Here is a 23,198-nt window from a genome sequence, read left to right on the forward strand (position 1 = left end):
CAAAGTGAAATACATTTTCTTGAAAACCCAAGTGATACTCCTTTGGCACTTTTTATTGGTGAGTCAGCGTAATACCAGATTGGATAATACCTCGAGTATATCTTGACATTTGTATTATGAGATACTTGTAGAGACACTACATCTAAAGAGTATTGGTGAATGTTCTTGAGTATCTTATGTCTTTTGGTCAGAGAGTTTAATCCTTTCACATTATAGGTTATAAAATTGATCAAACTCATTTCTAATACTATTTCTCTTCTCTAGATTTCCATTCCAAGGGATAGAAATATAGATGATTTGGAACATGGACACTTTCCCAACCCCCTCTAACTTCCCCTTCTTTCCACCCTCCCACCTCTTACTATCCCACTCTCTTCCCGCCCACCCTTCCTCTTTCCCATATTGCTCTTAAAAAAAACCCTGGCCTAAATATTGCCCTGGAATCTGTTATGGTTTATTCCCACAAACTATTCTGATTTTGGGGTGAATTTCCAACTGATCTTCCACAGGGTTCCCTCCTACCTACCTAACCCTCCTACGTTATCAATCAATATGTCAGTCCAAGGTCCTCCAGTTCTTTATCCCACTGTCACTGAAGACCACTTCCAGGAATGAAGAACCACTGGTTGTATAAACTGTTGGCATAGGAGGAGGAACAGGGGGCGAGAGGGTCGTGGATACAGAAGGGGGAGAAGAGAAAAAAAAATCAAGGCAAAGGAGAGGCTAGGGGTTACCCCCCTTTCCCTTCCCAACCCCTCTTCCTGTCCCTCATTCCCCACCCCATGCCAATTTAGATTCTCTTTTTAGATACCAACTGCCACTTTTCTTTTCCCAACCCTACACTCTCTTTAGATCCCTCTGACCACCCAGCGATGTCCACTTTTTGTAAATCTAATTTTTCACAGAAGTCACTTAGTTCTTCTAGGAATCTCAGCCTTGACAATTTCCCATCTTTCCACCCAATAAAACACTCAGGGAATCCCCAGTTGTATCGAACATTTTTCTCCCTCATCTGTTCCAATAATGGTTTCAAGGATCTTCTTCTGGCTAATGTCTCAGATGCAATGTCAGCAAAAATTTGCAGCTTTGTTTCTCCATACTTTATTTCAGAGGTCCTGCCCAATTTTTTTCATATTTTTTCTTTCTCCTCATAACGGTGGAATTGGACTATCACATCTCTGGGGGTTTCTGCTGTCACTCCTTGCGGATGCCTGGACCTATGTACTCTATCCGCTTACAAGTGTTCTGTTGCTTGTCTGCCTATCATTGGATTGAACACTCGCCGTAAATCCTCTCCTTGAGATTATTCTGGTAGGCCCCGAATCCTTAGATTATTTCTTCTATCTCTTTTGAGCATGTGTCTCCATTTTCCCCTCTACTTCTTCAATCCGTGTTAATATTCATCCCAGATCATTGCGTATTACCGCCATTTAATTTTTCATGGAAAACTCCAATTTCACAAACATTTCCACCATCTCTATTTTTGTGGGTATTTATAACATGGCTCCCCGTTGTTCCATGATTCCTTGTTCTATTACACTCTCCACATTTATAGATTTATTCATCTGGTTCTCTTCCCGTGTCCTAAATGACAATCTAGATTGATCTCCGTCATATTTTCTAGTTCCTTCATGTTGTTTCTCCAGGGTTTGGGTCTCTGAGCTTTTCTCCTGTAGTGGCATAAACTTTCTTATTGTGCTTGAGTTTGCACTTGATTGGGGGGTTTTTGATCCCCCCCTTTGACAGATCTACTCTTCATATCATTTAGGCTTTGCCGCTGGTTTTCTACTAATGCAATATTATCGTCCCAGAGAGAGCCCCCTTTCCTCTTCTTCTAGTGTCGTTTATGACACCTCCTGTCTTACTTTGGGAGCAAGAATGGTTTAACAGTTCCATCAACCTCTGAGATCACCCGACAATGTACTCTTCCAACCACACCAATGCTCAGATAAATAGTTATATACATTAGATACCATAGAAACTTAAGCATTTTGCTGTTACCCACGGCAACTCACCATCGCCTTCCATGCCTGAAGTACGGGACTACTCCATCCTTGTTCACTCTGCTATCCCGGCCAGGACCTTAGATCCAGGTTTCCAGATATGCCTATGGGAGGGTCTCTAGGTGTCAAATGACTTGGGGTATCTCAGAGGTGGTGCCTCAACAAGGGGGGGGTTCTCCTCAGCATGCACTGCCTAATCATCCACAGAACCTCTCCACTTTCCCGATCCTCTCGGGATTCCGACCACTGAAACATGGGCAGTCACATGGGTGCTCCCAGAATTCCTCTTTCCTCAGAAGCCGCTGCCTCCAGCTCCCAGTCTGCTGGGGCCAGGGGACTCCTCCAATCTCTGCCAGCCACCACCAACAATGGCCACCGAGCTCTGCTGAGGGCTCAACCCCGGCGCACAGCACCTCGCCCCACCAACCGGAACTTGCCGCCATGAGGGCCCTCGATCCAGGGAGACACAGCAGGCACACAACACTGCACAGACTGGGTCGTCAGGTAGGGTCTAGGCAATGCTCATCCGGACCCAATGGCAGGCATCTGGAGCTCCTGCAGCAATCAGCCTCACAGCGCCATGTTCAGGCCCCTTAAAGTTTTGATCTTTTAATACTACACTTAGTTGGTGGTGCTTCTTGTGTTTCTCTTTTGCTACAGATAAGAGTGTATATCCAATCCCCTTCTAAGGAGCTGCAGCCAAGCTACAATGGACTTTTTAGTGACTTTTATATTCCCTTTGTTCAGGACTTGTTTTTATGGGACTATTCTTAGACTTTGCTATCCCATTACCCCATTCCTGCAATCTTAGTCTACTAAGCACCATAATTTTGTCTTTAATACGTCCTCTTTACTTGGATTTTTTATGTGCTGCAGGTAGCATCAGGGTGACATCCTAATGCCCAATTGTGTTCTCTTGTGTTCTAGAGTCCTGCATCATACATAATTATGTCCTTCCTCCCTTTTTTTGGTGCCATACATTTCTTCTTTTTCCAATCCTCAATCTAATTTATACAACATGGACACTTTAAATTTCATAGATACATTCATATGGTAGAAATAAATGAAATATTTTCCTTCTTTCCCCATTGTTTTTCTGATCCACAGTACAAACCTTCCAGAGTATAGATACGCTCCTTAAGGAAAAAATTTTGCAAGTTAGAAGATAAAATAAAAACTGAGCTCACACAATGGTGGGATATCCTATTTTTAAAACAATACGTTGCTCTCAAAATCACTTTCAAAAGGCCTTTGCATTCTTAAACACTGTGATTTTTGTACCTTAAAATGGTTGGATCTTATTATCCAACAGAGAGAGCGAAAATCTATTTTATACTGCCAAACTGTCAGTACCCTCATTTCTGAGATTAAGTCTTTTGCTATTGCCAGTTTCTTTTTTTTGTATTAACAATTTTTATTGGTTTTCAAATAAGTAAATTATAAACAGAACAGAGAGAAACATCGATGGCATAACTACATATAATCATGTCCAATAGAATCATACAAAGTCATACAAAATCAGTGCAGAAACAATCAGGATCTTAGATTCGAGCCGGCAAAGAGGAAATGAAGGAATCCCACGGGAGCCAAATCAACTCAAATACAGCAGACAAACAATTATGTAAAGCAGTCAAATACTCCATCCGTCTTACTTCAGCAATAAGTTTGTACAAAGTCAGCAGTGTGGGGGGAGTAGAAGATAACCAACCCATAGGAATACTTCTCCTGGCCGCGGTCAACACGTGAGCAGCAAGTTTTCTGGCTGGATTAGATAGACCCGGGAATGGCAAGCCCAGCAAAAATGCAGAGGGTCAAAAGGGAGCGAGGCATGCAGCATTGATTGCAACAAGGAACGGACATCCTCCCAAAAAGGAACAATAGATTTACAAGTCCAAAAAATATGATAGAGAGAACCTGAATCCTTACCACAGCGCCAGCAGACAGGAGAAGCACTCGGGTTGAAAGCATGAAGAACCTCAGGTGTTTTGTACCATAACATCATAATCTTATAAATGTTTTCCTTAAAAACCACACAAACAGAAGATTTAGATGCATTTACCCAAATATTCTTCCACGTCAGTAAATCAATATCACGTTGTACAAACTGAGACCACCTACGCATGTAAAGGTGAGTTTCATTAGATAAAGGGGATGCAGCCATAAGAATTTTATAAGTATTGGAGATAATACCCCTTTGGTGGGGGCTCTGCATACATAAACGTTTGAAGGGTGTAGGCTTCCCCAGGATCAATGAAGATGATAGAGTAGAGAAAAAATGATGTATTTGGAGATATATATATAGGTGATGAGGAGGTAAAGAAGCTTTTTTCTGGAGATCCGGGAATGAATGTAATTTACGAGTCACCGGATGTACCAAGTGACGCAATTGAAAAAGGTTAGATACCACCCAAAGAGACATCCGAGATATGGCCATATTGTCTGGCAGGTTAGGGTTGTAGAGAATATTTGACAAAGGGGAGCATTCAGAGGCTAGAGTAAATTGAGTCTTACATTTCTGCCATACCGTCAATGAAAATTGCATGAGACCAAGGAATAGATGGCGGAAGGAAGAGATATCCACTGCCGCGGTGGACCAAAGAAGGGAACATGGATGAACTGGGGACAGTTGTAAAGATTCAATCTCAGTCCATGTGTTGGGAGGGTGTTGCGTGGACCATGACAGAAGAAAACTAAGGTGAGTTGCATAATAATACCTGATTATATCCGGCGCTCCCAGACCTCCCCTAGAACGCGGAGAAAGCAGAACAGAACGTGCAATCCTGTGCCGCATATTGTGCCAGATAAAATGTAGGAAAGATTTCTGAAGCGAGTGAAGCTTGGACATAGGAACGGGAACGGGGAGAGTTGCAAACAAGTACAAGAGTTTGGGTAACACGGTCATTTTTAGAACGTTAATGCGACCGAGAAAAGAGATGGGCAAGGCATCCCAACGTTTCAGAGAGCGAGAGATTGCTATAAACAAAGGGGGGAAATTGGCCTCGTATATGGATTGGTAAGAGAGAGAAATATTAGTACCTAAATATTTTAAAGAGTGTGTGCACCACCGGTAGGGAAAGGCTTCCTGAAGCGAGGACAAAACGATAGGAGGGATATGTATTGGGAGTGCCTCAGTTTTGGACGTATTGACTTTGTAACCTGAAATAGCCCCAAATTGTTTCAAGGACTTATGCAAAATCGGTAAAGAAGTATGGGGACTCGTAAGCGTGAGAAGAATGTCATCTGCAAATAACGATAATTTGTACTCATGGGAATGTGACTGTATCCCGCGAATATCCGGGTTTGACCTAATAGCGATGGCTAGAGGTTCCAGACAAAGAATAAACAGTAAAGGAGAGAGTGGGCAGCCCTGACGCGTTCCGTTTGACATCTGAAAGGGAGGCGAGAGAAAAGAAGCTAATCTGACCTGTGAAAGGGGGAATGAATAGAGGGCCTTCAAAGCTGCTACAAATGGACCTTTGAAACCAAATCTCTCCAAGACCATGAACATATAAGGCCAGCTTAAACGGTCGAAAGCTTTTTGAGCGTCCAAGCTTAATAACACTGTAGGGGTAGAGGACCTGTTAACCAGATCAACCAGATCAATAGTTCTCCTAGTGTTATCTGCGGCATGTCTGGCAGGTACAAAGCCCACTTGATCCCTATGTATGATCTTGGAGATGATTCCGGACAATCGGTTGGCTAAAGTTTTGGTAAAAATCTTATAATCGGAATTGAGTAGGGCAATGGGGCGGTAGTTGTCCACGATAGAATGGTCCTTATCGGGTTTAGCGATGACCGAGATATATGCACGGGAGAATTCAGTCTGAGGTATAATTCCCTTAAAAAGATCGTGATATAGAGAGAGGAGATGCGGTGCCAGAATACCAATAAATGTTTTATAGTAGGAGTAGGGCAATCCGTCCGGTCCCGGAGCTTTACGAGAAGGGAGAAGTTTGATTGTGTCCAGTAATTCCTCTAGGGTAATGTCAGCATTAAGGGTGGCAGTGTCCGAAGGTGAAATACTCGGGAGTGACAATGTATCAAAAAAATTATCAAATAATGACTGTGTGAGGGGTGGGTGCAGGTCCGGGGTTAAACAGTTATACAATTTCCCGTAAAATGAGCCAAAAAGAGTTGCCATAGCCCGAGGATCGTAAGTGGGGCTTCCATCTGGCTGTATTAGTAAGTCAGGCATCGTGGAAGGGGACTGAGCTTTGAGACGATTGACTAACATACGATGGGGCTTATTGGAAAATTCATAGAATTTCTGCTTGACCCAAAGGAGGGATTGAGCAGTCCTACTAGAGTCAAGAGCTTTAACCTGATCCCGTAGAGAAATTACCCTCTGGAGCCCAGGAATAGATGGCTTAGCCAATAACCGACCTTCCGCCCAAGATAGCTGTTGTATGAGGGAAGCCCTAGCACTCGCCGAGGACTTTTTTTAAACGAGAACCCATAGAAATACAGAGCCCTCGAAAAACCGCCTTGTGGGCCTCCCATAGAGTTGAGGAGGAGTTTACGGAACCAACATTATGGGTGAAATAAGTATCAAGTCCCTGCGATAATTCATCTCTAAGATGGTCTGTGGAAAGAAAGGTCTCATTAAGGCGCCAATGACAAGGTTTGGATATAAGAGGGGGGAAAAAAAGGTTTAAAGTCAAAGAGGCATGGTCGGACCAAGTAATGGGATTAATATCAGAAGATACCAGAAGTGGAAGCAATGGAGCAGAAACGAAAAAATGGTCTAGGCGAGAATAACTACGGTGAGGGGTAGAGTAAAAAGTGAACTGTTTATGGAGAGGATGTTTAATCCGCCATGCGTCAAAGAGACGATGCTCCCTAATTAATCTACGAAAGGATTTTGAAGAGGAGCATTGCCGCTTCAAGGGAGAGGACTCAAAAAGAACCTTCCTGTCTTTATGGGGGGAAAGAATCAGATTAAAATCTCCCCCAACTATCACCTGCGAAGTGGAAAAGGAATCCAGTTTGGCGAGTGTTTGGGATAGAAATTGCAATTGGCCTGTGTTAGGGGCGTATAAATTCAGCAGAACTATGGGAGTCTCACCAAACATACACTCCAGAAGAATGAAACGACCCTGTCGGTCAACTTTGGAGGAAACAACCCGAAGGGAGCAATGTGACCCAATCAAAATTGCCGCTCCGGCCTTCCCAGAAGGATCAAAAGCCGAGTAGGCACGGGGAAAAAATCTCGAGGCAAAACGAAAGGAGCCTGTAGATTTGAAATGGGTCTCTTGGACAAAAATGATATCTGCTCCTGAGGATCGAAATTCCTTCAAAGCCATCCATCTTTTTTGAATAGAGTTGAGGCCCTTAACATTGTATGACAGAAACCTCAAAGCCATTATAGAATAACAGTGGCTGGGCTACATGTATTAGCATGACAAATGGAAAAATTACCATCGATGTAGTAAAAAGAAAAAAAACAGAAAACAGAAAACATAACAGAACAGAAAAAAATACACAATGAAGAGCAGGTATCCGCAAGGATATAAACTTGGGAACGTCAACTAAGCCCAAGTCGTCTAGGCCATTGGCTAGACAGTATCGAGGGCAGCACGACATCCGACACTTCCGGGAGGACGTCAAACCCGGCCAGAGAAAACAAGAACAAAATAAAATGCACCTAGCAAGGCTATGGCCGAACAAAACACCCGATTCGGCACAAAAGGTTACCCCTGAAAATCATCAGGCAGGAGGGTCGCTTGATCGGGGAGGGCGTGGACGTTGCGGTGTGCGTCTCCTCCGACCTCCGCGGACTGGTGTCCATATCTTGGAAGGGGTGGCAGAAGGACGGGATGGAGTAGGCGGCGGCGAGGACATATCATCAGGTAGAGGTGGAAGTCCCAACTGCTTAAGGAAAGAATCCGCCTCTTGAAGATCACGGAGGACAACATGGGTGTTGTCCCTAACAACCACCAGCTTAAAGGGGAACCCCCAACGATACAGGACACGATGATGTTGAAGATGTGTGGTGATCGGCTTAAAAGCCCGTCGCTTAGCAAGAGTAATTGGAGAAAGATCACAGAAGAGTTGGAGTTTATCACCTTTAAACTCCAAAGAAGATTTGTGGTGGGCTGCTGATAGTAAGGCTTCTTTACTTTGAAAGTAGTGGAAGCAGACTATAACGTCACGTGGACTGGTTCCCTCAATCGGTTTAGGGCCCAGAGAGCGATGGGCCCTATCCATCCGCCAATCTGCTTCTGGGACCATGGGGGCAGTAGCGATGAAGAAGAACAGTAGATGGCAGTGCAATTGAGCATCAGCAACAGATTCGGACAAACCACGTATACGGATATTTTGGCGCCGTTCCCTGTTTTCCAGGTCCTCTTGCTGGAGCTGCATTTGGGACATGGAATGTTTCAGATAGGCATTATCTTCCTCCAAAACGTGAACGTATTGCACCAAATCATCAAACTTACTTTCCAGCTTATCCGTGCGGTCCCCAATCTGGGCTATTTCCCCTCTGAGCTCATTAGCCAATTTTCCCACTTCAGCGGCTATAGAGGCGGTAATGTTTCGTAAAAAAATTTGCAGCTTGTCGTCTAACGCGGAGATTGATGAGCAGAGGAGACGACTTTGTCTGCTGAAGATTCAGACCAGGGGCTGGGAGACCCCCTGGAGTAGGGTTGTCCATAGCCTCTCCTGCTGTCAATTGGGGGTCATGATCCCCCATGTGTGGAAGGATCGGAGCAGAGGTTTGCAGCTGTGCTGGGATTATATAGGGTGCAGTACCCTCCGCGGCCGCTAGAGGTCCGGGATCGTTCCTCGGACCTCTATCCTCACTAGAGGCCGGGGATTGCGGCCTATATAGGAAGCGCCGCAGAGGCGAGGGCCGCGGGTCCTGAGGCTGCGGGGAGGGGGGCTTCCAGCGCCCTATCTTCCCCATAGAAGCCTCTCCCTGGTGCTGGGCCGGGTGCTTGGTGAAACGTGACTCACCCGAGGCAGAAGATCAGCTGTAGTGTGGAGCGGGTGAGTCACTCCTGGCCGGGGATGAGCGGAGCTCAGCAGAACACGTCTGCCATCATCCCTGGCCGCGCATGCGCCCATTGCCAGTTTCTTTGAAGACAATTCTCCACAATAAACACATTCATTTTGAAGAATCCCTAGTCCAGAACAAACTAGGGAAATTACGCAGGGACTGAAGACTACCATTTAGGTCAGATTTTCTTCTGGACTAACAACAAAGTTTGGTATTCACACTAAAATACCTTCCCTCATGAGTCCAAGACCAAAACCTAATTTCAATTTAAGACCCATGAAGAAATAAAAAACTCAGAGATAGACATTTAGGCCCTGATTTACTATTGTGCCTGGGCGCATTACCGTGGGCAAACGTCTAATTTTTATGAGCGACCGTCTACTTTTACCCCGCAACGAGATTTACTATTGAGCAGCGTCCATAAGTAAACGCCCAATCGAATTCACTAACGAGACACACGCCCGGAATCAGACTCACAAAGCAGACTTGCTAAGAGGCATGTCTAACACCATGAAAAATCACTGCAGAGACATGTTCACTTTGAAATTTGCTTTGCTAAATATCAGGACTTCACTTTAAACAATATCTGCCATTTCAAAAAAATTAAGAATGTGTTAAAAATTGTTTTTTTAAAGCAAATCAACACAGTAAAAAACTAGACGCCCTTGCAGTGTCTTTGGCAGATATAAATGCGCATGTGCAGAACACATTTTAGACGTCTTCTGTGGGCGCTTGCTTTTTAGCCACTGTTCAATAGTAAATCTCAGTGTGGATTCCTCTGACAGCCAGCACTCATCGCATCTACTGTGTTTAACAAACAGCATTAAGCATATCTTTATGTATTCTAATTTGATTTTCTTAGTTCTAGTGATTCTATTTTTGTTTCTTATCCTTTATAATTATTTCTGTAATGATTTTACTTATTTCGAAGGTCTAGATAATATTTATTTTGACAGCTGAATGTAAAAATGAAGGTCCGCAATAAAAAAACAAAAAAACAAACAAAAACAAACAGCGTGGGCCCCCCTCTCATCCACACCAAGCCCTTCAGGTCTGGTATGGATATTAAGGGGGAACTCCACGTTGAAATTTAAAATAAAAAAAAAAAAACAGCGTGGGTCCCCCTCAATATCCATACCAGACCCTTATCCGAGTATGCAGCCCAGCAGGTCAGGAAAGGGGGGGGACAAGCGAGCGCCCCCCCCCTCCTGAACCATACCAGGCCACATGCGCTCAACATGGGGGGGTGCTTTGGTGCCCCAAAGCACCCCCCCATGGTGGGGCCCCAAAGCACCCCAACATGGGGGGGCCCCCTCCCCCAAGGCACCTTGTCCCCATGTTGATGGGGAAAAGGGCCTCTTCCCCACAACCCTGGCCGGTGGTTGTGGGGGTCTGCGGGCGGGGGGCTTATCAGAATCTGGAAGCCCCCTTTAACAAGGGGGCCCCCAGATCCCGCCCCCCCCCCCTACATAAATGCGTCTGCGGTACATGGTCCCGCGGGTTGTGGGGAAGAGGCCCTTGATGGGGACAAGGTGCTTTGGGGGGGAGCCCCCCCTGCCCCAAAGCACCCCCCCATGTTGAGGGCATGTGGCCTGGTATGGTTCAGGAGGGGGGGGCGCTCGCTCATCCCCCCCCTTTTCTGACCTGCCGGGCTGCATGTTCGGATAAGGGTCTGGTATGGATATTGGGGGGTACTCCACACTTTTTTTTTTTAAATTTTCGACGTGGAGTTACCCCTTAACATCCATACCAGATCCGAAGGGCTTGGTATGGATGGGAGAGGGGACCCCACGCTGTTTTTCAAATTATTTATTTAATTCACGGAAATAATTTTAAATTCAGCTGTTGGTGGGAAACCCCGATGACAGCTGAAACATTCCTTCTGTCCCTGCAGAGAGCTCCGCTATTATAGTTGACATTAAAAAGTATAGAGACTGCAACACTGTATCTATTTGTATCCATTTTGGATATAGATGTTTTTATTCGGATACATATAGATACAATGTTGCAACCTTTATACTTTTTAATGTCAAATATAATAGCGCAGCTCTCTGCAGGGACAGAAGTAATTACTTCGCTATTATATTTGCCGACCATAGACAGGGCGAAAATCGGCCAATTTTTTTTTCCGTTGGTGGTAACGTCGGCCCATTAAACAACCGATTTTTCAGTTTTTGTTTTTTTAAAAAACAGTCAGTTTTCACCCCATCTATGGCCTGCATTTTTATTTTTCTTATTCTTTTTTTTATTCTTCTTTTTCATTTTCTTCTTTTTCTTGCAGGTCATAGCTCATGCGCAGATTTTTTATCTGTAAAAAGATCAGCCAATTTGCCGATCATTGCCGCTAATCCAAATTTACCGATTAAAAAAAGTGGCAAAATCCCAAAAATGGCTGACCAATTAACCCACTAATGGCCCGAAAATCAGCCGATTTTTTTTTTTTCGGACGATTTTAGACCCATCTAAAGCAGGCCATAGATGGGTCTAATTTCGACCGCTTTTTCTGCCGAAAAAAATCGAACGATTTTCGGGCCGTTAGTGGGTTAATTGGTCGGCCGTTTTTCGGGATTTTGGCACATTTTTTTAGCAGTAAATTTGGAAAAAAAAATTTCCAACTTTACTGATAAATAAAATATGCTAAAATCCCGAAAAATGGCCGACCAATTATCCCACTAACGGAAGAGACCCTTGTCCCCATTAACATGGGGACAAGGTGCTTTGGGGGGGAGCCCCCCTGCCCCAAAGCACCACCCCATGTTGAGGGCATGTAGCCTGGTATGGTTCAGGAGGGGGGGCGCTCGCTCATCCCCCCCCTTTCCTGACCTGCCGGGCTGCATGCTCGGATAAGGGTCTGGTATGGATTTTGGGGGGATCCCCAAGCTGTTTTTTATTTAATTTCGGCATGGAGTTACCCCTTAATATCCATACCAGACCCGAAGGGCTTGGTGTGGATGGGAGGGGGGACCCCATGCCGTTTTTTATTTATTATGGTGCTGGTTTTCAAATGTAATTTTCCTTTTTTTTTTCTTCACTATAGCTCAGAAATTCACCTGTCACTTCCCCCAGCTAAAAGAGAAAGTTTTCTTGGAATTTATATCCCTAAAGGAAACAATGTTTACTTTGAGTTTATTACAAGATACTAAGTTTTCTGTAACTTCGGGGAAAGTGACTTCTAAGCTTGTGAACTATAGTGAAGAAAAAAAAAGGCTGACATTTGCATTTGAAAATCGGCGGCAACATACACTTTGTATTGCGAAAAAAATTATTAACAATTGTGTAAACCGAGGCATTATTTTCAATGGATTTTCATTTGTAAACCGAAAATTACGTTAACCGAGGCGTTGGTAAACTGAGGTACGCCTGTATTAGTATTGCAATCCTTTGTATTGGGATACATAGAACCAACATACATCTGAATTGGCAACATAGCACAACATTTGTGTCACATTTGAGATATCTAGCTAGTTACACTGACCTTGCCCAGGGACCTAGGATTGTTTCACACCACAGAAATACAGGCAGGATTAGTGTTCAACAGCTCCGTGGTTAGTGGTTAGCACTACTGTCTCACAACGCTAGGGTTGTTGGTTTGAATCCCAACCACAGCAATGAATTTGCATGATCTCCGTGTGACTACCCTAACATACATGTGCTGGTGGCAGCATCTTTGCTTTCTGTTTAAATGATCCCTAGAATGTGAATTAGAATGAGGCCTTGCCTGTTCAAACACCTTTAAAGTAGCACCTTATGTGAATGTCAAATGATGGGATGAGATAAGGGCCTGGACTAATGATTGATTGGATAATGCTGGTTTGCACTCCACCTCCTTTTGGGAAAGTTTGTGTATTTTCCTTTTGAGAAAGTTTGTCAAACCATGAGAAGAGTGAGCAAAAGAAATGGATTAAAAAATAAAAATAAAATAATGGCATGGAGTCCCCCCCCCCCAAATCCATAACAGACCCTTATCTGAGCATGCAGATACCGCATGCCTTCAAAGATTTATTTCCTTTGTTGAACTGCCTGCTTGGTTCACACTAGATGTGATTTAAAATTGTGCTTTTTGTTAGTAATTTCAGTGTTTTCTGTAGATTTACCAATGAGTTATTGCGTTTTCAATTGTGTTTTGCATTGCGATTTCTATTGTAGTCTATATGTGAAATCGCTACAAAATGCTGAAAAAGTTAGACGAGAACTACTTTTGAAATTGTGCTGCAGCAAATCGCTTACGTTAAGACACTCACATCCACATTCATTAGATCGGATATCAAGTACAATTTCAATTCCCAAATCGCACCTGAAATCGTGCACCCTGAAAGCGACTTGGCATGCGATTTGCATGGCATGCCACTTGCAAATCGTATGCCAAGTTGCACCCTATTGTCTGCTATTAGAGCAGTCACATGGGTGCGTTTCCGACACTGATTTCTAAAGTAGTACATGTACTACTTTTGTGACGATTTGCATAGATATCTGTGTCAGATGTCTTGCAAATCGTAAGGAAATCAGCATCTTCACTGTACGTCGCACAATTTCTAAATCGGCTTTGATGTGACCGCAGTGTAAGGCCTTTTGATGTTTGATTTCCTGAGTGTTTTTACGATTTATGGGAAATGCCGCATACTAGCAAAAGTGAATTGACATTTTCAGTATTGCATGCAAGATGTGGTCATGTGACTGCCTTAACTCATGCGATAATCTGGAGTGAATTGTGCCCATAGGGCCAAGAAATATTGCCGATAGGGTTCCCTTTCACATCCCTGTTCAATGTTCTGTTGTATGCTGCACAGGTACACGTCACTGTGGCTTTCTTTCTGACTCTGATTTGTGGGGCCTGTATACCAAGGGTTAACGCAGGTGGGAAGAGAATTAATTAGGTGCAAACACTTTCTCTGACCAAATGAATGACAGTGGTGGATGTGGTCTACCTTATATAAGGAGATGCAGTTGTGGCTGATATTTGCCTTATACAGGCACATTATTTCTGCATGTCCTTGTCTGTGGTGGTTTGGGGAGGAAGAGATATTGTGGTGAATTGCCCCCAGGCCACACTCACGCTGTGTTTTGATGTGGGCTGTAAATGTTTTGCATGTTCTTCCTTCTAAGGTGTGTTTGTGTGTTATTGTACAATGATTGTGTTTATTATCTTTGCATTGTAATCCTAACACATGTCCATTGCTCTGCACTTCCAAGTTTGCTTTATTTAGAATGAAATGCAGTTTTCAGACAAATATGGTGAGAAATGTATGTGTGGGGGATTTGGGGAGGTGGGAGGTGTTTTATTTTGCACGTATGTATTTTAATATTGATATTTCGATCTGCAGCTTGTTTTGTGAATAAGCCCAAGTGATATTAACCGTTTGTTTCCTGCTGTAACCTGTGAAAGCACAGTTCATTATAAGTATAATCTTTTAGATTGTAAGCTCTTATGAGCAGGACCGTTCTATTTTAGCAACATCAATCCTGTGGTTTTTTTTTTTCACACCAAGATATTAAATGTAGCTTTTTGTTGCTGTCCAAATAAATGTGGAATGTGTATTTGATAAATAAACATTTGTACTATGTATTTTTTATTATTTTATGTTCTAGTTGAATGTTGCACAGTGGCTAAATGGTTAGCACTTCCACCTGGCAGTACTAGGGTCGTTGGTTCGAATCCCAGTTACAGCACCTCCTGACTGGAGTTTGCATGTTCTCCCCGTGCCTGTGTTTCCTCCGGGTCCTCCGGTTTCCTCCCACACTCTAAAGACATGCTGGTAGGTTACTTGGATCCTGTCAAAATTGTCCCTAGTATATGTATGAATGTAAGTTAGGGCCCTTAGTACGCCCCTTGATGGTTAGGGACTGATGTGAATTTACCACATCTACAGTCAGGTCCATAAATATTGGGACATCGACACAATTCTAACATTTTTGGCTCTATACACCACCACAATGGATCTGAAATTAAACGAACAAGATGTGCTTTAACTGCACACTGTCAGCTTTAATTGGAGGGTATTTACATCCAAATCAGGTGAAAGGTGTAGGAATTACAACAGTTTGCATATTTGCCTCCCACTTGTTAAGGGACCAAAAGTAATGGGGCAGAATAATAATCATAAATCAAACTTTCACTTTTTAATACTTGGTTGCAAATCCTTTGCAGTCAATTACAGCCTGAAGTCTGGAACGCATAGACATCACCAGACGCTGGGTTTCATCCCTGGTGATGCTCTGCCAGGCCTCAACTGCAACTGTCTTCAGTTCCTGCTTGTTCTTGGGGCATTTTCCCTTCAGTTTTGTCTTCAGCAAGTGAAATGCATGCTCAATCGGATTCAGGTCAGGTGATTGACTTGGCTATTGCATAACATTGCACTTCTTTCCCTTAAAAAACTCTTTGGTTGCTTTTGCAGTATGCTTTGGGTCATTGTCCATCTGCACTGTGAAGCAGCGTCCAATGAGTTGTGAAGCATTTGGCTGAATATGAGCAGATAATATTCAGAATTCATCCTGCTGCTTTTGTCAGCAATCACATCATCAATAAATTCAAGAGAACCAGTTCTATTATCAGCCATACATGCCCACGCCATTACACTACCACCACCATGCTTCACTGATGAGGTGGTATGCTTAGGATCATGAGCAGTTCCTTTCCTTCTCCATACTCTTTTCTTCCCATCACTCTGGTACAAGTTGATCTTGGTCTCATCTGTCCATAGGATGTTGTTCCAGAACTGTGAAGGCTTTTTTAGATGTCGTTTGGCAAACTCTAATCTGGCCTTCCTGTTTTTGAGGCTCACCAATGGTTTACATCTTGTGGTGAACCCTCTGTATTCACTCTGGTGAAGTCTTCTCTTGATTGTTGACTTTGACACACATACACCTACCTCCTGGAGAGTGTTCTTGATCTGGCCAACTGTTGTGAAGGGTGTTTTCTTCACCAGGGAAAGAATTCTTCGGTCATCCACCACAATTGTTTTCCATGGTCTTCCAGTTCTTTTGGTGTTGCTGAGCTCACCGGTGCGTTCCTTCTTTTTAAGAATGTTCCAAACAGTTGTTTTGGCCACATCTAATGTTTTTGCTATCTATCTGATGGGTCTGTTTTGTTTTTTCACCCTAATGATGGCTTGCTTCACTGATAGTGACAGCTCTTTGGATCTCATCTTGAGAGTTGACAGCAACAGATTCCAAATGCAAATAGCACACTTGAAATTAACTCTGGACCTTTTATCTGCTCATTGTAATTGGGATAATGAGGGAATAACACACACCTGGCCATGGAACAGCTGAGAAGCCAATTGTCCCATCACTTTTGGTCCCTTAATAAGTGGGAGGCACATATGCAAACTGTTGTAATTCCTACACCGTTCACCTGATTTGGATGTAAATACCCTCAAATTAAAGCTGACAGTCTGCAGTTAAAGCATATCTTGTTTGTTTCATTTCAAATCCATTGTGGTGGTGTATAGAGCCAAAAATGTTAGAATTGTGTCAATGTCCCAATATTTATGGACCTGACTGTATATGTAAAGCGCTGCGTAAATTGACAGCGCTATATAAGTATCTGAAATGTACTAGCACCACTAACACTTATTTTTGCTAGCTATATAATATGCCCAAATCTTCCTTGTTAGAGCGCACATGTGCAAGTATGTCCAAAATAACAAGCCAAAAGCCCCCTATTGCACGACAAGACCATGTTCTGTACCAATGAATAGGTCGTGTTCAATGTGCAGCTAGCTATTCTTTTTCTACAATCCTCTTAACAGTAATAAATTGGGCCCCCAATTTATGTTGACTTTGGGCCTTTATTGGCAAATATATATTCGCCAATGTCATATACACAGTATAGCTGCAAGCATACATTCACCAATGCCAAATCTACAATAGAACTGCAAACATATATTTGCGAATGTGATATACACAATGGAGCCGCATGTAAAATTGCTATGGTGCACAAATAAACGCCAAGATGGCTGTTGGAGGGGGCGCTAGAGTAGCTGTCATACCGGAAATACATCATGACGTTTGCGGAAGGACGTTTGCACACACCCGGAAGTGGTAGTGGGGAGTGTTAGTGGATGGGAGTGTAGTTAGGGGAGTTTAGTGGTAATTTGCAAGTCTATTTTTTAGTTTTGTGAATTGTTCTTTTGTGGAATTCCAGACCACATCTGGACATGGCGAGATCACTGCTCTCCACCGAGGAGCTGATCCTCATTTGCTGGGGAAACATTACTAATAATTGTTGTATTTTCAGTTGAAAACATGTCCAGTTCCTAGATCCATTGAGGTACATAGCAGAGGTTCAAGGTTCTTCTTAACTATACAGGTGGCACAGACACAAGCACACACCCAGGGCTATTGTTAGATAGCATGGGGCCCCGTACAGCATACCTGACAGCCCCCCACCGCCAGACAAAATATCCAAATTATATTTATGGTAAAAATACACTAAAAACATTATTAATGGACATAATCCCAACCATATTCCTGTGAAATCTAAATGATAAAACTGTACTGAGTTCATAAATAAAGCTGTGTGTGTAATTGAGGTTTTGGGGCTCATGGGTGCTGTGGCCTGTAGAGTGGGAATCAGTGGTTTGTTTTTGTGGCTATCGCCATTTGCAGGCAACCTATGTTACACTATGGAATTGCTGCAGGTCATAATTTGACAAGCATATGGGTGCAGGTGTACAGCCCTGAACACAGACAGTGAGCATTCAGGGCCACTTACCCATGCCTTCACACCTGTCAGATTAAAACCTGTGTTCATACAGCTGCTGTGTCCCCATAGTGTAACAGGTGGCTCTAGCCACATAAACAACCCACTCATTCATGCTGTACAGGCTAGAGGACCTGTGTGAATGGGGCATTTTTTACTTTTTTTTTTTTCCTCAGCTCGTTAATTTCAATGGCCTGCCTAATGTGTGGGAACATGCAAAAATACTGCAGGCATATTATTTTAAAAGTGTGTTGCACCTAACCGCGCACATCTGCAAAGGGCATTGCATTTCTTTGCTGTGCTGGAAAATGTGTGTTCTTGCATGCGTTTCTGCACCACCAATGGTGTGAACAAGTCCTAAGGGCCAGTTCACACTATAGACACAGTCTAGATGTGTTCCTGATGCGTTTTTGCATGCCCTTTTGGCATGCATGTTTAGTGTGTTCCAGTACATTTTGGATGCGTTTTGGACACGTTGCATTGCATTTTTGTATCCTTTCCAGTTAGTTTTTTTCACTTTCTTTTTATTCAATTTAATTAGGGATATGTGCGTTTTAGTACATTCAAGGACGTTTCAATGTGTTCCAGTACAGTTCTGTGCAGAAACAATGCAGCGTGGTCAACTTTGTTTACAGCACCTGCAATGCACTGAAAATGCAAGCGCTGATGTGAACTATGACATTGACAACCATATAACCTTCTTTCTGTGCGTTTGTGATGCCGAAAAAGCAACTGAAACACATGTAGTGTGAACTGGTCCTAAAGATTATTAGAGGTAAGGGAACGGGACTGACCAGGGATTGTGAATTCAATCAGACTAGTGGTGATATACAATCAGCAATCGTATAATAATGTGAGATCTGAGCTGTAGCTGATAGAAAATGAGACACATTCACTTGATCAGTAAATAGTTAAAAAGAGTGGGGCAGTGATCCATAGATTTGCATATGGGACAGGTGATGATGGGGTGGGGGAGGGGTCAAGTTGTATAAGGAGACAAATTTAAAAGAAGATAAAAAAGTTACAATGAAATATACACAGCATGAAACTTGCACATTTCCAACTTGGCAGAAGAACAGGACGCAGGTAACATTCTTCCACTTTCTAGTCATTAGGCAAAATCATAATTGATTGATCAATATTTCTGGCGCTGACACAACCCAGAAAATTGATCTCCATTTTGTGAACATTCATAAATGTTATTTTTTAACATTTATGCAGGCCCAATGAACCTAACAACATGTCTTTTGAGTGTTGGCAGAAACACATCCATACAGAAAAAGCATGAAAACTGGGATTCAGCCATGACTGGGATTAGAACCCATGACCCAAGTGCTGTAAGTTCTGAGCTCTAACCACTAAACCACCATGGGAGACACAGTTTGAGATACAATGTAGAATAGTTACATTGTTTAAAAGTTATAAAGCGAGCGCTGGTCAAATTATATAGACTACTAAAATGGTATTACACAAGATAAATATAACCACGAACAGTAGTGCATGAACTCATATATTTCATGTGGCAAGAGTATGCAGGCAGTTCCTGGAGGATGAAGGAATTGATAACATTGAATGGCCCACATGCTCGCCTGACCTACATCCAATAGAATGCCTCTGGGATATCATGTTTTGGTTCATCCGACGCCACCAGGTTGCACCTCAGATTGTCCAGGAGCTTAGTGATGCCCTGCCCTGAGATCTGGGAAGAAATATCCCAGGACACCATCCATCGTCTCATTAGAAGCATGTCCCGATGTTGTCAGGTATGCATACAAGCACGTGGGGGCCCATACAAACTACTGAGCACCATTTTGAGTTGCTGCAATTAAATTTCAGCAAAATGGAATAGCCTGCTACATCATTTATTCACTTTGATTTTCAGGGGTGTTTTTGAACTCAATCCTCTGTAGGTTGATAATTTTCATTTCCATCAAACGATGGGGCATCCTTACGTTCCTAACACATTACCCTGTCCATATCAGTATAGATATCCAAGTCTAAAAAACAAACTGTAGTGAGCGCTCTAATATAACTAAAGCAGCTAGAACACCTAAGGCAACCACAATGCCTATGGAATATAAGTATAAAGATAAATAAAATAGTGCAGCGCTTGTAAATAGATCCAATACAGAAAACAGCAAGAAAGCAGCAAGAAAAACAACAAACTGAAAGTCAATCAAGTATCCTTGGTACTCGCAGGGGTAGTGAGGATATCCAGAGCTATACTGCCTCAAATAATAGCAATGCGCACTCATCAGAAATGCATGGATTATGCGCATGTAACAACGATCATCCTAGATGATGGATCCGTCGTAGAGCAGGTGGTGGGCATCCCTCTCATGGTGGGTCATCCAGGGCTCCAACTCAGGTCCAGAGATCCCCTTAAGGTCAGCCAAGTAATCCTCTATGGTGATGGTGATCCCTCCTCTAGATGGCATAGGCACCCTCTCTGTGGGAGTGATAGCTCCACATAGGAGCCCCAAAAACAAGTGCCAGAAATAGTGTAGTATGTTCAAAAATATATAGTATTTATTGAAGAGCTAAAAACAGGGTAGTATGCATGTCACAAGAAACGATTATAAGTGCAAACAGCAGTACTGACCCATTCAAAGATGGCCACCGGCTCCAGCGGTGAAATGACGTCACGCTCTGCACAGCTCCTCCTTAGGCCTTTCGTGCTATAAGCACATCATCAGAGGGGGCCTCCCCTCTGATAACGTGCTTATAGCACGAAAGGCCTAAGGAGGAGCTGTGCAGAGCGTGACGTCATTTCACCGCCGGAGCCACGAGATGGCCCGGCGGCCACCTTTGAATGGGTCAGTACTGCTGTTTGCACTTATAATCGTTTCTTGTGACATGCATACTACCCTGTTTTTAGCTCTTCAATAAATACTATATATTTTTGAACATACTACACTATTTCTGGCACTTGTTTTTGGGGCTCCTATGTGGAGCTATCACTCCCACAGAGAGGGTGCCTATGCCATCTAGAGGAGGGATCACCATCACCATAAAGGATTACTTGGCTGACCTTAAGGGGATCTCTGGACCTGAGTTGGAGCCCTGGATGACCCACCATGAGAGGGATGCCCACCACCTGCTCTATGACGGATCCATCATCTAGGATGATCGTTGTTACATGCGCATAATCCATGCGTTTCTGGTGAGTGCGCATTGCTATTATTTGAGGCAGTATAGCTCTGGATATCCTCACTACCCCTGCGAGTACCAAGGATACTTGATTGACTTTCAGTTTGTTGTTTTTCTTGCTGCTTTCTTGCTGTTTTCTGTATTGGATCTATTTACAAGCGCTGCACTATTTTATTTATCAGTATAGATATCCAGCATGATATTTTTCCCCATTGAGATCTGATGTGTTTTCAAAGTGTTCCTTTAATTTTTTTGAATAGTGTATATAGAAATGTTTTTAATTTTTTTTCCTTTTATGAATACCATCTGCCATATGAGGTTGACTATTCCCCTCTATATGTATCTTCTTTATTTTTGTCCTGTCAGTGTGGCTCCATCCATAAGCCCATGTTGTTCTATGTTGTTGTATCTTTGACAGTTTGTTTCGCTGACCTGTCAAATCGTTTTACATATGACCCACCCAGTTCCCGCCCCTTTCCTTTTTTAAAGCGCTCCATCCATTCCCATCACATGGTTTGACAAAGGGGCAGTCCTTGTTGCCTCAAAATGCGTAACCATGCCCCCCACATCACACACTAGAAGTCTCTGAATCTTCAGCTTGTCACTAACTCCATTGACGGCATGCTCTTCACTCCCCGAATACGGTGTGGCTTACCCCAGATGTACCTGCTCTGGCCATCAGACACCACCAGCGTCAGCACCAGCATGGTCCACACGCCATCTCCCGGTGTCTCCGGCCTCCGCTCTGCCAACCCAGCTGTGACCCTGCCGAGCTCTGCAGTCCTCCAGTGCATGCCGGTTTTATGCTTGTACATTTCATATAAATGTGAGTGAAATTTTATTACATCTCCTTTGGATCTTTTAATATTACACTTAGTTGGTGGCACTTCTTATGTTTCTCTTTTGCTTCAGATAAGAGTGTATATCCAATCCTCTAAGGAGCTGCAGCCAAGCTACAGTGGACTTTTTAGTGACATATATTTCCTTTGTTCAGGAGTTGTTTTTATTGGACTATCCTTAGACTTTGCTATCCCATTACCCCATTCCTGCAACCTTAGTCTACTTAGTATCATAATTCTGTCTTTAATAAGTTTTGGCAAACTCCAATCTGGCTTTTTTTATGTTTTTGTGGCAGCAGTGGGATCCTACTGGGTCTCCTACCATAGCGTCCCATTTCATTCAGGTGGTGATGTATAGTGAAAGCTGACAGCTGTACCCTGTCCCCGAAGGTCAGCTTGAATTTTTCTAGAAGTTGATCAAGGTTCTTTAGCCACCATTCGAACAATCCTTTGTTGCAATCTTTGATCAATTTTTCTCTTTCTTTGGACTGTAAATTTCTTGACTATGTTGTGCACAGTGGACACAGGAACATTAAGATCTATGGAGATCGACTTGTAACCTTGAGATTGTCCATGCTTTTCCACAATTTTTGTACTCAAATCCTCAGACAATTCTTTGCTACTCTTTCTGTTCTCCATGTGGCACACAGAGACACACAACAAAAAGCTTGAGTCATTTTTCACCATTTTAATTGGTTACTAGTCTGATTTCTATACGTTCAGTACCTGTTAAGTGATACAGGTGAGTTTAATTAAAAATTACAGGGGCACCACAAACTTAAGAATGCAATTATTTCTACTATTGTAACTCCCTCCTCATTGGCCTACCGAATCACAGGCTATCCCCTCTTCAGTCTATCATGAATGCTACTGCCAGACTTATCCACCTTACTAACCATTCTGTATCTGCCACCCCTCTCTGCCAATCCCTCCACTGGCTTCCCATTGCCCAACAGATAAAATTCAAAACATTAACAATAACGTATAAAGCCATTTATAACTCTGCCCCAAATTACATCAACGATCTTGTCTCTAAATATCACCCAAACCATACTCTCCACTCCTCGCAAGACCTCCTACTCTCTAGCTCCCTTGTCTCCTCCTCCCATGCTCGTCTCCAGGACTGTTCCAGAGCTTCCCCCATCCTCTGGAACTCTCTACCCCAATTTATCAGACTATCGCCTACTCTGCTCACTTTTAGGCGATCTCTGAAAACCTCTCTCTTCAAGGAAGCCTATCTTGCCCTCAGCTATTAATGGAATCTTCTACTCTTCCAACCAGTCCATCCCCCACAGTTACTACCTTTTGTACCACTAGCCCCTCCTTCCTAGATTGTAAGCTCCAAGGAGCAGGGCCCACCTTACCGCTCTTTTTTGCAGTTTACTCTAGTCAGCTGCTAACCTTTTTTCCTATAAGCTTTAGTCGGTTAAGAATCCACACCCCAAATAGGGTGAGTCAGAGATCCCTTTGATGGGTGGTTACACCCCTAATGATGGCATTTTTTC

At 43.2% G+C, this 23,198-nt stretch overlaps 1 protein-coding gene across 1 annotated transcript in view; it reads right to left on the reverse strand.

Moving 5' to 3' along the window:
* Nucleotides 1–23,198, reverse strand: part of TBC1D16 (TBC1 domain family member 16) — a 527,005-nt gene that overhangs the window by 449,420 nt on the left and 54,387 nt on the right. The window lies entirely within an intron of this gene.

The sequence above is a fragment of the Staurois parvus genome, unplaced genomic scaffold (genome assembly GCF_062004578.1).
Source record: "Staurois parvus isolate SC_StPar_1 unplaced genomic scaffold, SC_StPar_1.0 ptg000134l, whole genome shotgun sequence".
Taxonomy (NCBI): Eukaryota; Metazoa; Chordata; class Amphibia; order Anura; family Ranidae; genus Staurois; species Staurois parvus.